Source organism: Lynx rufus, unplaced genomic scaffold, assembly GCF_022079265.1.
Source record: "Lynx rufus isolate CCGP_SWC_20201006 ecotype Redwood Valley unplaced genomic scaffold, mLynRuf1.p SCAF_5, whole genome shotgun sequence".
Lineage (NCBI taxonomy): Eukaryota > Metazoa > Chordata > Mammalia > Carnivora > Felidae > Lynx > Lynx rufus.
This window is the reverse complement of record NW_025814867.1, coordinates 31,310,020-31,325,860: the sequence shown is the minus strand read 5'-3', so window position 1 is coordinate 31,325,860 and position 15,841 is coordinate 31,310,020.

Here is a 15,841-nt window from a genome sequence, read left to right as displayed (position 1 = left end):
TCATGCCATGGACAGGCTGGGAAAGCAGAGAGGTTGTTCAAGCATCCAGCTTAACCAGAGCTGAAGTGTCAGCTAACAGGCCTTAGCAAACTGAGTAGGGTCCACTTTATGGCTGATGCATGGCAAGAGATCTGGGGGCCCTGGCAAATGGAGTGTCAGGAGGGTTTAGGAACACACAGGTCAGCTGATTCCAGAGGAAGGTAAAGGTGGGCTCAGAGAGGCCAGCAGGTGATGGGAAGGTAGGAGGGGGAGGTGTTCAGCATCAGGGAGGTCAGGGGTAGAGATGTAAACAATAGCTCCAAGACAGAGTATTCAAAGCTGGCCTTCTCTCCCCGGAGCTGGGGAGATAGGATGCAGTCTCCACCTTAGGAGGTCAGGTGGGATTTAGATTCAGGGAAAAGAAATGGAGTTCTGAGAGTTGTATTCTAGAACCTACCCTGGGCAAGAGAGGAACCTGTCCCAAAGCACTTTAGAGGGATGTGTGTATCATAAGCACATACACACACAATAAAATTTATATAACAATATACAAGAGCCTCTGTCACTTGAGATATAGCTATTATTGCTGGTGAATCATGACCTGCAGCCCTGAACATTCGCTTTCATAGAACATTCACTTTCATTCAGTCCCCAGGAAAATGCTTCTCCAGGTCTCTTGCTCTATGTCAGTGAAACACAAGTCAACTCATTCAGGTATGTGGGTGTGGCTGTTGTCATTAGAAAAAGACTAGGGAGAACTGGAGCAGTGGAAGCACTTAGGTAAGAGGAAAGACAAATTAGCATGTCAAATCCTTCCTTTTAGGTAGCATGAAGGCAATAGGTTCTGCATAATAAAGTCATAAAGTATACATTTTTTACTAGTTCCACACATCCTTTTTTAAAATTTGCTTTGGCTGCCTTTCATGTTCGAGTTTGCGGTTCTGCAGGTACTCAGAATTAATACAGTATTCACAACAATTATGTCTGGATAAGTAGTGTTTTGAAATATTAAAAATTCATACTATTTGGGGTGCCTGGATGGCTTAGTTGGTTAAGTATCCAAGTCTTGATATTGGCTCAGGTCATGATCTCACAGTCGTGAGATCGAGCCCTGTGTTGGGCTTTGTACTGAGAGTGTGCTGCCTGCTTGGGATTCTCTCTCTCCATCTTTCTCTGCCACCCCCCCCCCAAATAAATAAACATTTAAAAAATTCATACTATTAAATTTGTATATATGTAAGTCTAGATGTAACATCTGTGGAGTATTACTGACGTGGTCAACTATATGGGCATTCAGTGCTCAGGCTACAAATAATTCTATTATTATAAAATATTTATTAAGCTTTAACTAAATTTTCAAAAAGTTGAATTAAAAATTAAGATTGACTTAAATATTGTTTAAAAATTTGATATTCATTAATTATAGTTTATATGTTGCCTTTTAAACTTAATAAATAACTGAATATTTTAGAGGGAAGTTTTTATAATTATGTGAGAAATAAATATAATTTTATAAATTTTATACTCAATTTACATTTTAAATGAAACCTTATCCAAATTTTACACAATTTCAATGCATTTACATTTTAATTTTTGCAGGCTGGACTCATTTCATTATCACAACAAACTTGTGAGGGCAGAGTTATTATCCTTATTTGTGCCAATTTATCACAGATTTTATGAACTTCTTGATCATAGGAACATACGATTTCATTGAGCTGAAGGATTAGAAAAATACATTTCATGGAGCATGTATACAAATTTATGAATTATGTATGTATTAATTATTTAAATATCATTAGCCCATCAATAGGCTACCTATATATAAGAAATTAATAAATGGTTAAATTCAGTCAACCTTGATATTTTAACTTTGGTCATATGAAACCATAGGTTCATGCATATTTTAAAATTTTGTTTTTGTGATGGTATAAATGCCAAGGTAAGAATATAATATCTAAGTCATTTACCAGATTGTTAGCTTAATTTATAACTTTTAAATATTTGACATATGTGGGTTATTGGGTTCAATTGTGGTCCCAAAAAGATATGTCTAAATCTTAATCCCTGGTACCTGGGAGAGTGAGCTTATTTGGAAGAAGGGTCTTTGCAGATGTAATTAAGTGAGGGATCTTGTGATAAGGTCATCCTGGATTAATCATTGTGGGTCACAAGTCTAATGACAAATGTCCTTAGGAGAGAGGAGAAGACATAGAAACACAGGGGAGAAGGTCATGTGAAGGGGGAGGCAGGTCCAAGCCCAGGAACACCCGGAACACCTGGAAGGTGTAAGGAAGGATTGTCCCCTAAGGCCTTCAGAAGGAGCATGGCCCTGCTGACACCTTAGCTTATGACTTCTGGGCTCCAGAACTGTGAGGGACAAGATTCTTGCTGGTTTAAGCCAAATTTGTGATAGTTTGTTAGGACAGCCCTAGGAAACTAATACAGTGGGCCTCCACCTGTCCTCTTGTCCTGGGCCCTGCTAATATTAGGAGTGAGCCTGGTTGCTGGGTAGGCCAGTCATGGGAGATAGTACAAAAGCCTAGGTTTCAAACCTGCCCCCCATTCCAGGCCCTTGTGCCTGTGCTGAATGTCTGAGCTCCTTGGAGGTGGGTATCTATCTTTGTCTTCTTGGTATCCCCAACTTCTAGCCAGGTGCTCGGTATGAGCTAATGAAGGAAGGAATAAATGAATGACTGGATAGTGGTCATCAGAGAGCAGGCTCCAGAGCCAGGCTTGCCCAGATCCAAAGTCCAGTTACTGGCCATGTGACTGGAGCAAAGTTCTGTAACTTAACTCCAAAATCTTAATTCATCCTCTGTAAACTGGGACAATAGCACTCACTTCACATGGTAGTTGTAAGAATCAAATGAGTCAATTCATATAAAGTAACCAGCATATAATTAACAGTAAATAAATGGTAGCTGTCATGATCGTCATCATCCTTATTAATATTTTATATTGCCCCACCTCAAGGCCTTCATTCATGCTGTTCCCTTTGCCTGAGATACTCATTCTTTCCCCAGCTTCCTCCTACTCAGTGTTCTGGTCTCAGCTTAAACCTCACTTCTTCAAGGGTACCTTCCCTGACCCCTGAGTTTAGATCAATAGTATGCTCCAGCATTTCTGTCCACATTTCCTAAAGTCTGTGAACTCTGTGAAGGTAGACCATATTGAGCCCTAATACAATGATGTACCTAGCAAAGGACCCAGCACATAGTAAACAAAGATTATCGGAAATAAAATTGTTGAATGAATAGTTCAATTCAGTTCAAGATATGATGGGAGCTAAAGCCTCAAAGGTACAGAGACATTATCTCTGGAAAGAAGATTAATTTGACTCCATTTCTTTGTAGGGTTTTTGGACCTTTCTCACCTCCATCAGTTTTGAAAACTAAATTCAGGCTTTCTCTGCTCTCATAGTTGCCCGGCAACCTGATTTTGGTTTGGGGGAGATGTAAGAAATGGGATCCAGGATGCTTAGGGTACAATGGGCTCCATATTGTGTATGAAATGTCTGATCTTGGTTGTGGATTCATTCTGACCTCCAGGGCATTTGTGTCAATGTCTGGCAGGATATCTGCTGGAGAAATGGCGCCCATCTGGACTGGAATTAAAAACCCCTGTATATGACTTTCAGGGTGGCTCATATCCATTAGCAGCACTCCTTGCCAGAAGCCAAAACAAATGAAAGACAGCATCAAGAGTTGGCTGGGGTCCTAGATCTAAGTTAGGGCCCTTAGGGCTTTGCCAAGGGACCAGGATGATATGATATACTTATGATTAGATGACTGGTTGGTGTTTGTGACACACAAAGTAGACTCCCATCTGCAGAGGTCTGTTCTGTTACATTTTGGGAATTGGTGCCGGGGACATGGCTCCCTCCCTTCCTGATCTGCCTTCTCACCTACTCAGTGATTATAATCTGCCTCGCCTGCTCCAAGGGGTGCTGGACATCAGCCACCTGCTGCAGGACACTGCTTCAGAACTGGGATGTGAGCCACTGCCCTTCTTTCCTTGCCACCAATCTTGAGCTGGCAAAGACAAGCTGCAGTGCACGCATCATCAGGTAGTAATTGGGGACTGGGGTAGCTGGGCCGCAGGGCAGGTTTAAGAATCTAAGCTGAAAAGGAATCTGTATCTCCACAGCTTGAAACAATAATCTTTTGGATGCCTGCTTATCTTAACCGGTTTAGAACCTTCTTCACAGAGATTTGAAGCTTTGCACAAAGATGGAGTCAGGAGAATTAGTCTTACTCCAGCTCTGCTATCTGAGCCTGTTACTTTGGGCAAGTCCTTTCCTCCTCTTGGTCATAGATTTCTTGGGCAGAGATAGACCACCTATTCTTTAATATCTCATCTCATTTTAATATTCTGTTGTTATATCTAATTCAGCCCTGGGGCCTAGAGCCTAGCAGAGTATCTGGCACATAGTAGGCCCTTAACAAGAATGTGTATTGAGTACTTTCTGCACATTATATACTGTGCTAAGTACTTTACAAACATTATCATCTCAGGGAATCCTCACAAACATATGGGAAATGGGGCTTCAAAGAGACTAAATAAACTAAAGGGATAAATACCTAGCTAAAGGGATAGAATAGGAACTTGAAATCAGTGCTTTCTGGCTCCCAAATTCATGTTTTTTACCACCATACTGTGATGTCTCTCAATAAATACCCAGAATGAATGCATGAGTGTTAGTTATTAGGCTAGCCCAGATTTTTGGTGAGCTAGATTGAAATGAAGAATAGCTTTGATGATTTCTTTGGGTTGTTGAGGGACTGGTCAACACAATATCTTTGAGAAGTAGGAAGCACACATATACACCAACTGCATTATGATGTGAAAGGCTCTTAAACTTCCCAACAGCATTGGTTACTGAGTTTTACTTCTGGCGCTGCTAGGAAACACAGTACCTTCAAGCCAGTCTTCAGTCATACAGAATTTGACAGTTCCCTGTTCTCTAAATTTGGGAGGTTGGTGTACCAAGAGTCTGGATTTCTCTCATTGTAATAGACTTGGGCCAAACTTGTGTGCGGTGGGCATTTGCTACATTTTCCTCTTTGCGTCACTTTCCATTCCTGAGGAAATGGGACCTTGATTGGATGGAGGGGAATCCTTCCTCCTTTCAGTTTCTGACCAAGAAGATGACCTCAGAGTAGAACACATGGCCAGGCTAAACCAATCAGGTGGGGGCATTTTGTTCCCTACCTCAACATCTATAATTTATAGTGATGAACACTCAACCCAGATGGGATCAATGGGCCCCAACCCAGGACTTTGGTTGTCTCCTAAGGGATGTGGGCTCTCCTAGATTGTTGTAACACAAAGATTGAAACTACTGGGTTTCATGTACAGCCTGGACTTGGAGTCAACCCAGAGGCAGCAGAGTTGTAAGATAATACTTGGGACGTTGTTTAAACCCTGAATTGTGCCCCATCTAAAGATTGTTCATCAATGTAGGCAAATAAATTCTCTTTTGCTTTAGCCAATTAGAATGAAGTTTTATGTGACTTTCAGATGAAAGAGAGGTGATTCAGTGACATTTATTTGCTAGTCTACTTCTCTTTCCCACGGATCAAATCCCTCTAATGGGCTGAAACAACAAAAACTGAGCTACCATTATGTGATTGGGGGGTGAACTGTGATGGGCACTCACTTTAAGGGGAAAGACCTACCTTGCCAGTTTTGCCCAAACTACTTTCCCATTGAGTTTCCCTGATAATATCTCTCTTTGTTTAGATGTTTGTTTATTTATTTTGAGAGAGAAAGAGAGAGAGAGCATGCACACACGCATGTGAAAGGGAGGGGCCAAGAAAGAGGAAGAGGGAGAATCTCAAGCAGGCTCCATGCTGTCAGCTCAAGCATGTAGTGGGGCTCAATCTCACCAACCATAAGATCAGGACCTGAGTTGAAACCAAGAGTTGAATGCTTAACTGACTGAGCCACCTAGGTGCCCTTCTTGATAATATCTCTTAATAAAGGCTAACATTGCCTTCTGGCATCCTACATTGCCATATCTATGGTGATACCATTTAGTGATACCCTGCCTGAAATTTTATATTAAGATGTTTAATAGCTTTTCTTTTTTATTGGTATATGGGTAGATAGATAAGATTGGGGTTATTCACATTCTCCAAGTTTGTTTTGTAGGATGTCTGCCTGTAGCCTAGTGCCCCTGCTGCCCATGTGGGAAGGTACTGAGAGCCATGTCCTTTTCTGAGCAGTAGCTCTGCTGAGAGTATCCTGATCCAGGTGGCTCATTTGAAACCTATACATTTGGAACCCCTGAGATCAAAGTCTCACCCTTTGTATTGTCAGTGGTGAGATGTAAATAGATATGTTGGTGAGGGAGGAGTTGGTGGTGGTATTGAACTTATGGGGAATTGTGAAAAGTGCTGCAGTGTGAAGGGTTTGGGATACAGAGCCTGTTGTGAATGTTTACTCCCAAGTGCTGGGCTTTGGTCAGTGCCTGGCTTGGCCCCACTGTACAGATGTGGTCCTTGGGATCAGCAAATCTTAGTTCCAGAAGTCATTCTGGTCTCTGGGATCAAAACATTACCCAGGAAACAAGAGAGGCCATGGTTGCTGATTGATTGGGTGACCTACATTCTTGCTACTCAAAGTGAGGTCCACAGACCAGCCCCATCATCAGCATCATCTGGGAGTTTATTGGAAATGTAGGATCTCAGGTGCACCCCAGACCTACTATTTTGGAATTCCCAGGTGACTTGTGTGCACAGTACAGTTTGAGAAGTGCTGGTCTATATCTATAGATTCTAGTACTTCACTCAAGTCAACGTTTAATGGGCACCCACTGTGTTCCAGGCATTGTGCTGAGTGTAACAGATATAAAGATGAATAATGCATAGTCTTTTCTAAAGGACTGCTCACAGCTTATTTACTTCTTAATTCTTTCTCTAGTCTCTCTCCAGTCTCTGCATTCTGGCTTTTGCCCTGTTTCTTCACTGAAATGTTTCCTTTGAAGACCACTAATGACCTGGTTGTTGTCAAATTCAATTTTCTCTTCTCCGTAGCGTTTAATGCTTCTGACCAACACCCACCACTGAAATGCTGTCCTTTCCCGATTTTGCTGATGTGCCATCTTTGTTTCCCCTTTCTCTCCCTCCCGCCCAATCTCATTAACTGACTTGTCTCCTTTCCTAGGGCTCTCTCTCACCTCACTGCTAACCCTCCCACCAGATTATCTCATCTACTTCCGTGAAATGAAATACTTTTATTTTAGAGTCCTGGCCCTCTAGGGACCCCAGGACTGTTGATATTAAAAGGGGCCCCTGGGTCTCTCCTTCCTATAGATTCTTTTTTAAAAAACTGTCGATTGCTTCCAGGAGGGAATTAAATTTGGAGAATGTCCCTGAAATGAATGCAGTAGGTTTTCATGGGTATGCTGCTGTAAAAAATTATCACAACCTTGATGGCTTAAAACAAATTTATTATCATGTAGTTCTGAAGGTCAAAAATCTGATGTGGGTATCATTGAGCCAAAATCAAGGCATTAGGAAGGTTATGTTCTCTTCTGAAAGCTCTAGGAGAGAATCTGTCCCCTGGCCTTTTCCAGCTTCTGGAAGCTATTTGCATTTTTTGGCCCTTCCTCCATCTTCCAAGCCAACAATGGCAGGCTAAGTCTTTCTCTCACTGCCATCACTCTGGTTCTCCACAGCCTGAAAATGTTCTCTGCTTTTAAGGACTCAGTCACCTGGTGATCCAAAATAAACTCCCATCTCAATGTTCTTAACTGTAATCACATTGCAAAGTCCCTTTTGTTATCTAAGATAACACAGTCACAGGTGCCAGGGATTAGGCCACCTTTGGGGGTCTATTATCTTGCCCATCACAGTGAGATTGAGGAGAGTAAAGGTTGGAGGAAAGGGGATTGAAGGATGGCATGTTCCCTGCATATTCCCTAGGATGGATTCAAAATGAGTTAACAAGGCATCTTAGCACCTAAATTGGAAAAGCAGGCTGAGAATGAGAAGAAGGGCTAACAGGAGGCAGGGAATACAGGGAGGTAGAGAGCTCAGGCGAGCCACCTCCCTCATGTGAGTCTTCCCCTTTGCTTTCCCTGTGTCTGTGAATGAGACCACTGTTGAACCTGTTATTCAAGACATAAACTTTCAGTTAAACTGACTTCCTCTTTCTTTATCCACACACGAACACATCATGGACTTATTTCAAGTCTACTTTGCCTATGTCTCTTAAATATAATCCACTGTCGCAGATCCAGTGCAGGCCCCTCATTCCACCTCAGACCAGTTTCCTTGCCTCCATGACTCTCAGTTCACCACCCACTCTGATGTTGGATGACCTACCAATCTTCTTCTTTGTCCTAGTTTAAATACTTCAAAGACTGCCCCCAACTGTCTTCAGGATCAAGTCCAAACTTGTCATTTTCAAAGCCAATTTGGCAACGACCTCCATATCTTGTCTTATTTTTCCCAAATTTCATCCTGTATTCATACTCCAACCTACCTGAACCCTTACTTATCTTCAACTATGACCTTTTGTTCTTTAAAACTTAAGCAGATATTGTTCCCATTATCTGATTCTAAATTCCTGATCCCACAGGACTCAGCTCAGTTATTACCTCCTTTTACCCGTTCTGGGTAGACTTGGCCATACTCCCTCCCCAGGCTTCCATAGCTTTTTGCACATAGTACTATAGCATCTAGCATAATGCCTGTACTTGTTTGTGTGTATCTTAGTTTTCCCCCTCTACATTCATCAGTATTGGTAGAGTCCTCATTTGTCAGCATGGAATTTTATTCATGTATTTTAATTACTAAAAAAGATTACTGAGGCATATGTCTATTTTCTCACTAGGCCACACCATTCTTCAGAATGATGACCTAACTATTCACCCACATACTGCCATTGCTTTGCACAGTTCCTGTCCCACTCTAGGTGCTCATGTTGAATAAATTAATGTTATTTCTTCATTCAAATCTGAAAGCTAATAATAAAGCCCCTACATACCCACCCAGGGGAGAAAGAGACTTGTTCCACATTCCTCACCCTGAAAATATATCTTCTTTGGTGAGGGTTCTTTCTGCCATGCCTCTGGCTTTGCCATTGAGGATGTAGATTCTAGTCTTAAGAAAGGCTGGAGGGTAAGCCTAGAAGTAGTAATCTTTTTTTTTTATTATTTGTTGATTTATTTAATTTCCATCCAAGTTAGTCAGCATACAGTGAAGCAATGATTTCAGGAGTAGATTCCTTAATGCCCCTTACCCATTAAGCCCATCCCCCCTTCCATAACCCCTCCAGCAACCCTCTGTTTGTTCTCCATAATTAAGAGCCTCTTATGTTTTGTTCTCCTCCCTGTTATTATATTATTTTTTCGTCCCTTCCCTTATGTTCATCTGTTTGTATCTTAAAGTCCTCATATGAGTGAAGTCATATGATATTGGTCTTTCTGTGACCGACTAATTTCGCTTAGCATAATACCCTCTAGTTCCATCCATGTAGTTGCAAATAGCAAGATTTCATTCTTTTGAAAAAAATTTTTTTAACATTTATTTATTTTTGAGAGGCGGAGAGAGACAGAACACTAGTCGAGGAGGGATAGAGAGAGAGGGAGACAAAGAATCCAAAGCAGACTCCAGGCTCCAAGCTATCAGCACAGAGCCTGTGTGGGGCTTGAACTCACAAACCATGAGATCATGACCTGAGCCAAAACCAGACACTTAACCAACTGAGCCACCCAGGTGCCCCAAGATTTCATTCTTTTTGATTGCTGCGTAATACTCCATTGTGTATATATATCACATCTTCTTTATCCATTCATCTGTTGATGGATATTTAGGCTCTTTCCATACTTTGACTATTGTCGATAATGCTGCTATAAACATTGGGGTGCATGTGCCCCTTCGGAACAGCATACCCACAGCTCTTTGATAAATACCTAGTAGTGCAATTGCCTGGTCATAAGGTAGTTCTATTTTTAGTTTTTTGAGGAACCTCCATACTGTTTTCCAGAGCTGGCTGCACTAGCAGTGCAAAAGAGACCTTCTTTCTCTGCATCCTCGCCAACATCTGTTGTTGCCTGAGTTGTTAATGTTAGCCATTCTGACAGGTGGAAGATGGTATCTCATTGTGGTTTTGATTTGTATTTCCCTGATGATGGGTGATGCTGAGCATTTTTTCATGTGTCGGTTGGCCATCTGGATGTCTTCTTTGGAGAAGTGTCTATTCATGTCTTTTGCCCATTTCTTCACTGGATTATTTGTCTTTTGGGTGTTGAGTTTGATAAGTTCTTTATAGATTTTGGATACTAACCCTTTATCTGATATGTTGCTTGCAAATATCTTCTCTCATTCTGTCAGTTTTCTTTTAGTTTTGCTGATTGTTTCCTTCGCTGTGCAGAAGGTTTTTATTTTGATGAGGTCCCAGTAGTTCATTTTTGCTTTTGTTTCCCTTGCCTCCGGAGACGTGTTGAGTAAGAAGTTGCTGTAGCCAAGGTCAAAGAGGGTTTTGCCTGCTTTCTCCTCGAGGATTTTGATGGCTTCCTGTCTTACGTTTAGGTCTTTCATCCATTTTGAGTTTATTTTTGTGTCTGGTGTAAGAAAGTGGTCCATGTTCATTCTTCTGCATGTCTCTGTCCAGTTTTCCCAGCACCACTTGCTGAAGAGACTGTCTTTATTCCATTGGATATTCTTTCCTGCTTTGTTGAAGATGAGTTGGCCATACGTTTGTGGGTCCAGAACCAGATTCTTTATTCTGTTCCATTGATCTGTCTGTTCTTGTGCCAGTACCATACCATCTTGATGACGACAGCTTTGTAGTATATCTTGAAGTCTGGGATTGTGATGCCTCCTGCTTCGCTTTTATTTTTCAAGATCACTTTCGCTAGTCGGGGTCTTTTCTGGTTCCATACAAATTTTAGGATTCTTTGTTCTAGCTCTGTGAAGAATACTGGTGTTACTTTGATAGGGATTGCATCGAATATGTAGATTACTTTGAGTAGTATCGACATTTTAACAATATTTGTTGTTCCTACCCAGGAGCATGGAATCTTTTTCCATTTTTTTTTTTTTTTTGCATCTTCTTCAATTTCGTTCATAACCTTTCTATAGTTGTCAGTGTATAGATTTTTCACCTCTTTGGTTAGATTCATTCCTAGGTATTTTATGGTTTTGGGTGCAATTGTAAATGGGATCAATTCGTTGATTTCTCTTTCTGTTGCTTCATTGTTGGTGTATGAGAATGCAACTGATTTCTGTGCATTGATTTTATATCCTGCGACTTTGCTGAATTCATGAATCACTTCTAGCAGTTTTTTGGAGGACGTTTAGGGTTTTCCATATGGAGTATCATGTCATCTGCGAAGAGTGAAAGTTTGACCTCCTCCTGGCTGATTTGGATGCCTTTTATTTCTTTGTGTTGTCTGATCGCAGAGGCTAAGGCTTCCAATACTATGTTCAGTAACAGTGGTGACAGTGGACATCCCTGTCTTGTTCCTGACCTTAGGGGGAAAGATCTCAGTTTCTCCCCATTGAGCATGATACTAGCGTTGGGTCGTTCATATATGGCTTGCATGATCTCGAGGTATGCTCCTTCTATCCCTACTTTCTTGAGGGCTTTTATCAAGAAAGCATGCTGTATTTTGTCAAATGCTTTCTCTGCATCTATTGAGGGGATCATATAGTTCTTGTTCTTTCTTTTATTGATGTGATGAACCACGTGAATTGTTTTGTGGATATTGAACCAGCCCTGCATCCCAGGTATAAATCCCACTTGGTCGTGGTGAATAATTTTTTTAATGTATTGTTGGATCTGGTTGGCTAATATCTTGTTGAGGCTTTTTGCATCCGTGTTCATCAGGGAAATTGGTCTATAGTTCTCCTTTTCAGTGGGGTCTCTGTCTGGTTTTGGCATCAAGGTAATGCTGACTTCATAGAAAGAGTTTGGAAGTTTTCCTTCCATTTCTATTTTTTGGAACAGGTTCAAGAGAATAGGTGTTAACTCTTCCTTAAATGTTTGGTAGAATTCCCCTGGAAAGCCATCTGGCCCTGGACTCTTGTTTTTTGGCAGATTTTTGATTACTAATTTGATTTCCTTACTGGTTATGGGTCTGTTCAAGTTTTCTATTTCTTCCTGTTTCACTTTTGGTAGTGTATATGTTTCTAGGAATTTGTCCATTTCTTCCAGATTACCCATTTTATTGGTGTATAATTGCTCAAAATATTCTCTTATTATTGTTTTTATTTCTGTTATGTTCGTTGTGATCTCTCCTCTTTCATTCTTGATTTTATTTATTTGGGTCCTTTCCCTTTTCTTTTTGATCAAACTGGCTAGTGGTTTATCAATTTTGTTAATTCTTTCAAAGAACCAGCTTCTGGTTTCATTGGTCTGTTCTACTGTTTGTTTGTTTTCTGTTTTTTTGTTTTTTTGTTATTTGGGTTTTTTTTTTGTTTTGTTTTGTTTTGGTTTCTATAGCATTAATTTCTGCTCTAATCTTTATTATTGCCTGTCTTCTGCTGGTTTTGGGTTTTATTTGTTGTTCTTTTTCCAGCTCCTTAAGGTGTAAGGTTAGGTTGTGTATCTGAGATCTTTCTTCCTTCTTTAGGAAGGCCTGGATTGTTATATACCTTCCTTTTATGACCACCTTTGCTGCGTCCCAGAGGTTTTGGGTTGTGGTGTTATCACTTTCATTGGCTTCCATATACTTTTTAATTTCCTCTTTAACTTCTTGGTTAGCCCATTCATGCTTTCGTAGGATGTTCTTCAGTCTCCAAGTATTTGTTACCTTTCCAAATTTTTTCTTGTGGTTGATTTCGAGTTTCATAGCGTGTGGTCTGAAAATATGCACGGTATGATCTCGATCTTTTTGTACTTGCTGAGGGCTGGTTTGTGTCCCAGTATACAGTCTATTCTGGAGAACGTTCCACGTGAACTGGAGAAGAATGTGTATTCTGCTGCTTTAGGATGAAATGTTCTGAATATATCTGTTAAGTCCATCTGGTCCAGTGTGTCATTCAAAGCCATTGTTTCCTTGTTGATTTTTTGATTAGATGATCTGTCCATTGCTGTGATTGGGGTGTTGAAGTTCCCTACTATTATGGTATTACTATCCATGAGTTTCTTTATGTTTGTGATTAACTGATTTATATATTTGGGTCCACCACATTTGGCACATAAATGTGTACAATTGTTAGGTCTTCTTGGTGGATAGATGCCTTCATTATGATATAATGCCCTTCTGAATCTCTTGATACAGTCTTTATTTTAAAGTCCAGATTGTCTGATATAAGTATGGCTACTCTGGCTTTCTTTTGTTGACCATTAGCAGGATAGATGGTTCTTCATCCCCTTATTTTCAATCTGAAAGTGTCTTTAGGTCTAAAGTGGGTCTCTCGTAAACAGCATCTAGATGGATCTTGTTTTCTTACCCATTCTGTTACCCTATGTCTTTTGATTGGAGCATTGAGTCCATTGAGGTTTAGAGTGAGTACTGAAAGATATGAATTCACTGCCATTATGATGCTTGTAGAGTTGGAGTTTCTGGTGGTGTTCTCTGGTCCTTTCTAATCTTTGTTGCTTTTGGTATTTATTTATTTATTTATTTATTTATATACATATATTTTCATCTTTTCTCTCCTCAGAGAGTCCCCCTTAAAATTTCTTGCAGGGCTGGTTTAGTGGTCACAAACTCCCTTAATCTTTGTTTGTCTGGGAAACTTTTTATCTCTCCTTCTATTTTGAATGACAACCTTGCCGGATAAAGAATTCTTGGCTGCATATTTTTCTGATTCAGCACACTGAATATATCCTGCCACTCCCTTCTGGCCTGCCAGCTATCTGTGGATAGGTCTGTTGCAAACCTGATCTGTCTTCCCTTGTAGGTTAAGGACTTTTTTTTTTCCTTGCTGCCTTTCCTAATTCTTTCCTTGCCTGAGTATTTTGTGAATTTGACTCTGATATGCCTTGTTGACGGTTGGTTTTTGTTGAATCTAGTGGGAGTCCTCTGTACTTCCTGGATTTTGATGTCTGTGTCTCTCCCCAGGTTAGGAAAATTTCCTACTATGATTTGCTCACATAACCCTTCTACCCCTTTTTCTGTCTCTTCCTTTTCTGGGACCCCTATGATTCTGATGCTGATCCTTTTTCAATGAGTCACTGATTTTCTAATTCTTAATTTCGTGCTCTTTTGCCTTAGTCTCCCTCTTTTTTTCTGCATCATTATTCTCATAAGTTTGTCCTCTATATCATCCTTGTCCACCCTTGTCCACCCTTGTCCACCCTTGCCACGGTGGCATCCGCTTGAGATTGGAGCTCAGTTATAGCATTTTTTATTTCATCCTGACTAGTTTTACTTCTTTTATCTCCACAGAAAGGGATTCTAATCTATTTTCAAGTCCAGCTAGTATTCTTATTATTGTGATTCTAAATTCTGGTTCAGACATCTTGCTTGTATCTGTGTTGATTACATCCCTGGCTATCATTCCTTCCTATTTTTTCTTTTGGGGTGAATTCCTTCATTTTGTCATTTTGAAGGAAGAAAAGGAATTAATAAGGTAAAAAAATTAAAATTGAAAAATTAAAAACAACGCACACAAAGAAAATCAAATAAATAATCCTAGACCCTAGATGTGTTTTGTTCTGTTTGTTGAAAGGAGCTTGTTAGATTAGAGAAAAAAGGAAAAGATAAGAAAAAAAAGAAAATTTGAAGATATGAATATAATTAAATAGAATAAAATGAAATGATGGAGGTAAAATAGAATTGGAAAAATTTACAAAAATGTAAGGAATGTAGTAGAAAAAATTAAAGAAAAATATATTTAATAAAAATTGAAAATAAAAATAAATTTTTCTCTCTTTCTGTATTCAGGAATAAGAAAAGAAAAGAAAAGAAAAAAATTGAATAAATGGACCAGCAAACAGAATGAAAAATCAATTGAAATTACAGGGTTTCCCCTAGAAGTCAACTTTATAGTCCGCAAACTAAGCAGGTGTAGAGGCTTGTGGTGTTCTTGAAGAGCGAGGCTGGCCATTTGGGCACGGCTTAGTTAATGGCTCCGTTCTCCACTAGATGGCGCTGCTTAAGCTTTGGGGTAGATTGCTATGGCACGTGTGGGCAGGTATGCGTATTCGCGGAAGAAGCTAAAATGGCGTCACCCACCTATCCAGTCTCTATTATGGGAATTCTGTTCTCCCCGACCAGCAATCACGCACCCATCCCTTGTCTCCGGCTTCTGTCCACTCACTGCTTTTACACTATCCGTGACCAAGCCGTGAGGTTGCCAGGCGGCACCTCCTTCCTGAATTTAATCTCAGATGCGGCTGTGTTTCCCAACCCCTCACTTCTGAGGGACTGCAGCTTTGACCTGCTCAGACCTTCTGGGGGAGGGTCTCATGGGCAATGGCCGGGTGCCTGCCCACCCCCAGGAACATTCACGGGACCTTGCTGCTGCTGATACCCAGAGACTGCGGCTTGGTGACTGCCTGCCCCAGAAAAAGTTCACGCAATGTGGTAGCAGCAACGTTTCAGGATTATGGAAAATCACAGGACACATCTGGCACCAGGCTTCCCCCTTAACGTCCTTGTTCCAACACCAGCGAATGTGGTTGTTCTCCAGGGTGTGCTGGGACCTGCTGCAGCCACCCCACAGCCTCTACCAAATGCCCTCCCAGCAGGCGAACCGCCACTCCCCATGTGGCCCACGGACCCCTCAGACTTCGCTCTCTGCTCCTGGGGATTCGCTCTTCCCACCACAGCACCACCAGGTATTGAGCTGCGGAGTTTCAGACTCTGCGTTCCCCCTGTTTATAGAGTCTTAACGGAATTTAAACCATCTCCTTTCTCCTTTCTCCTTTTTTTTGTTCGGTCCCTTGTGTACTC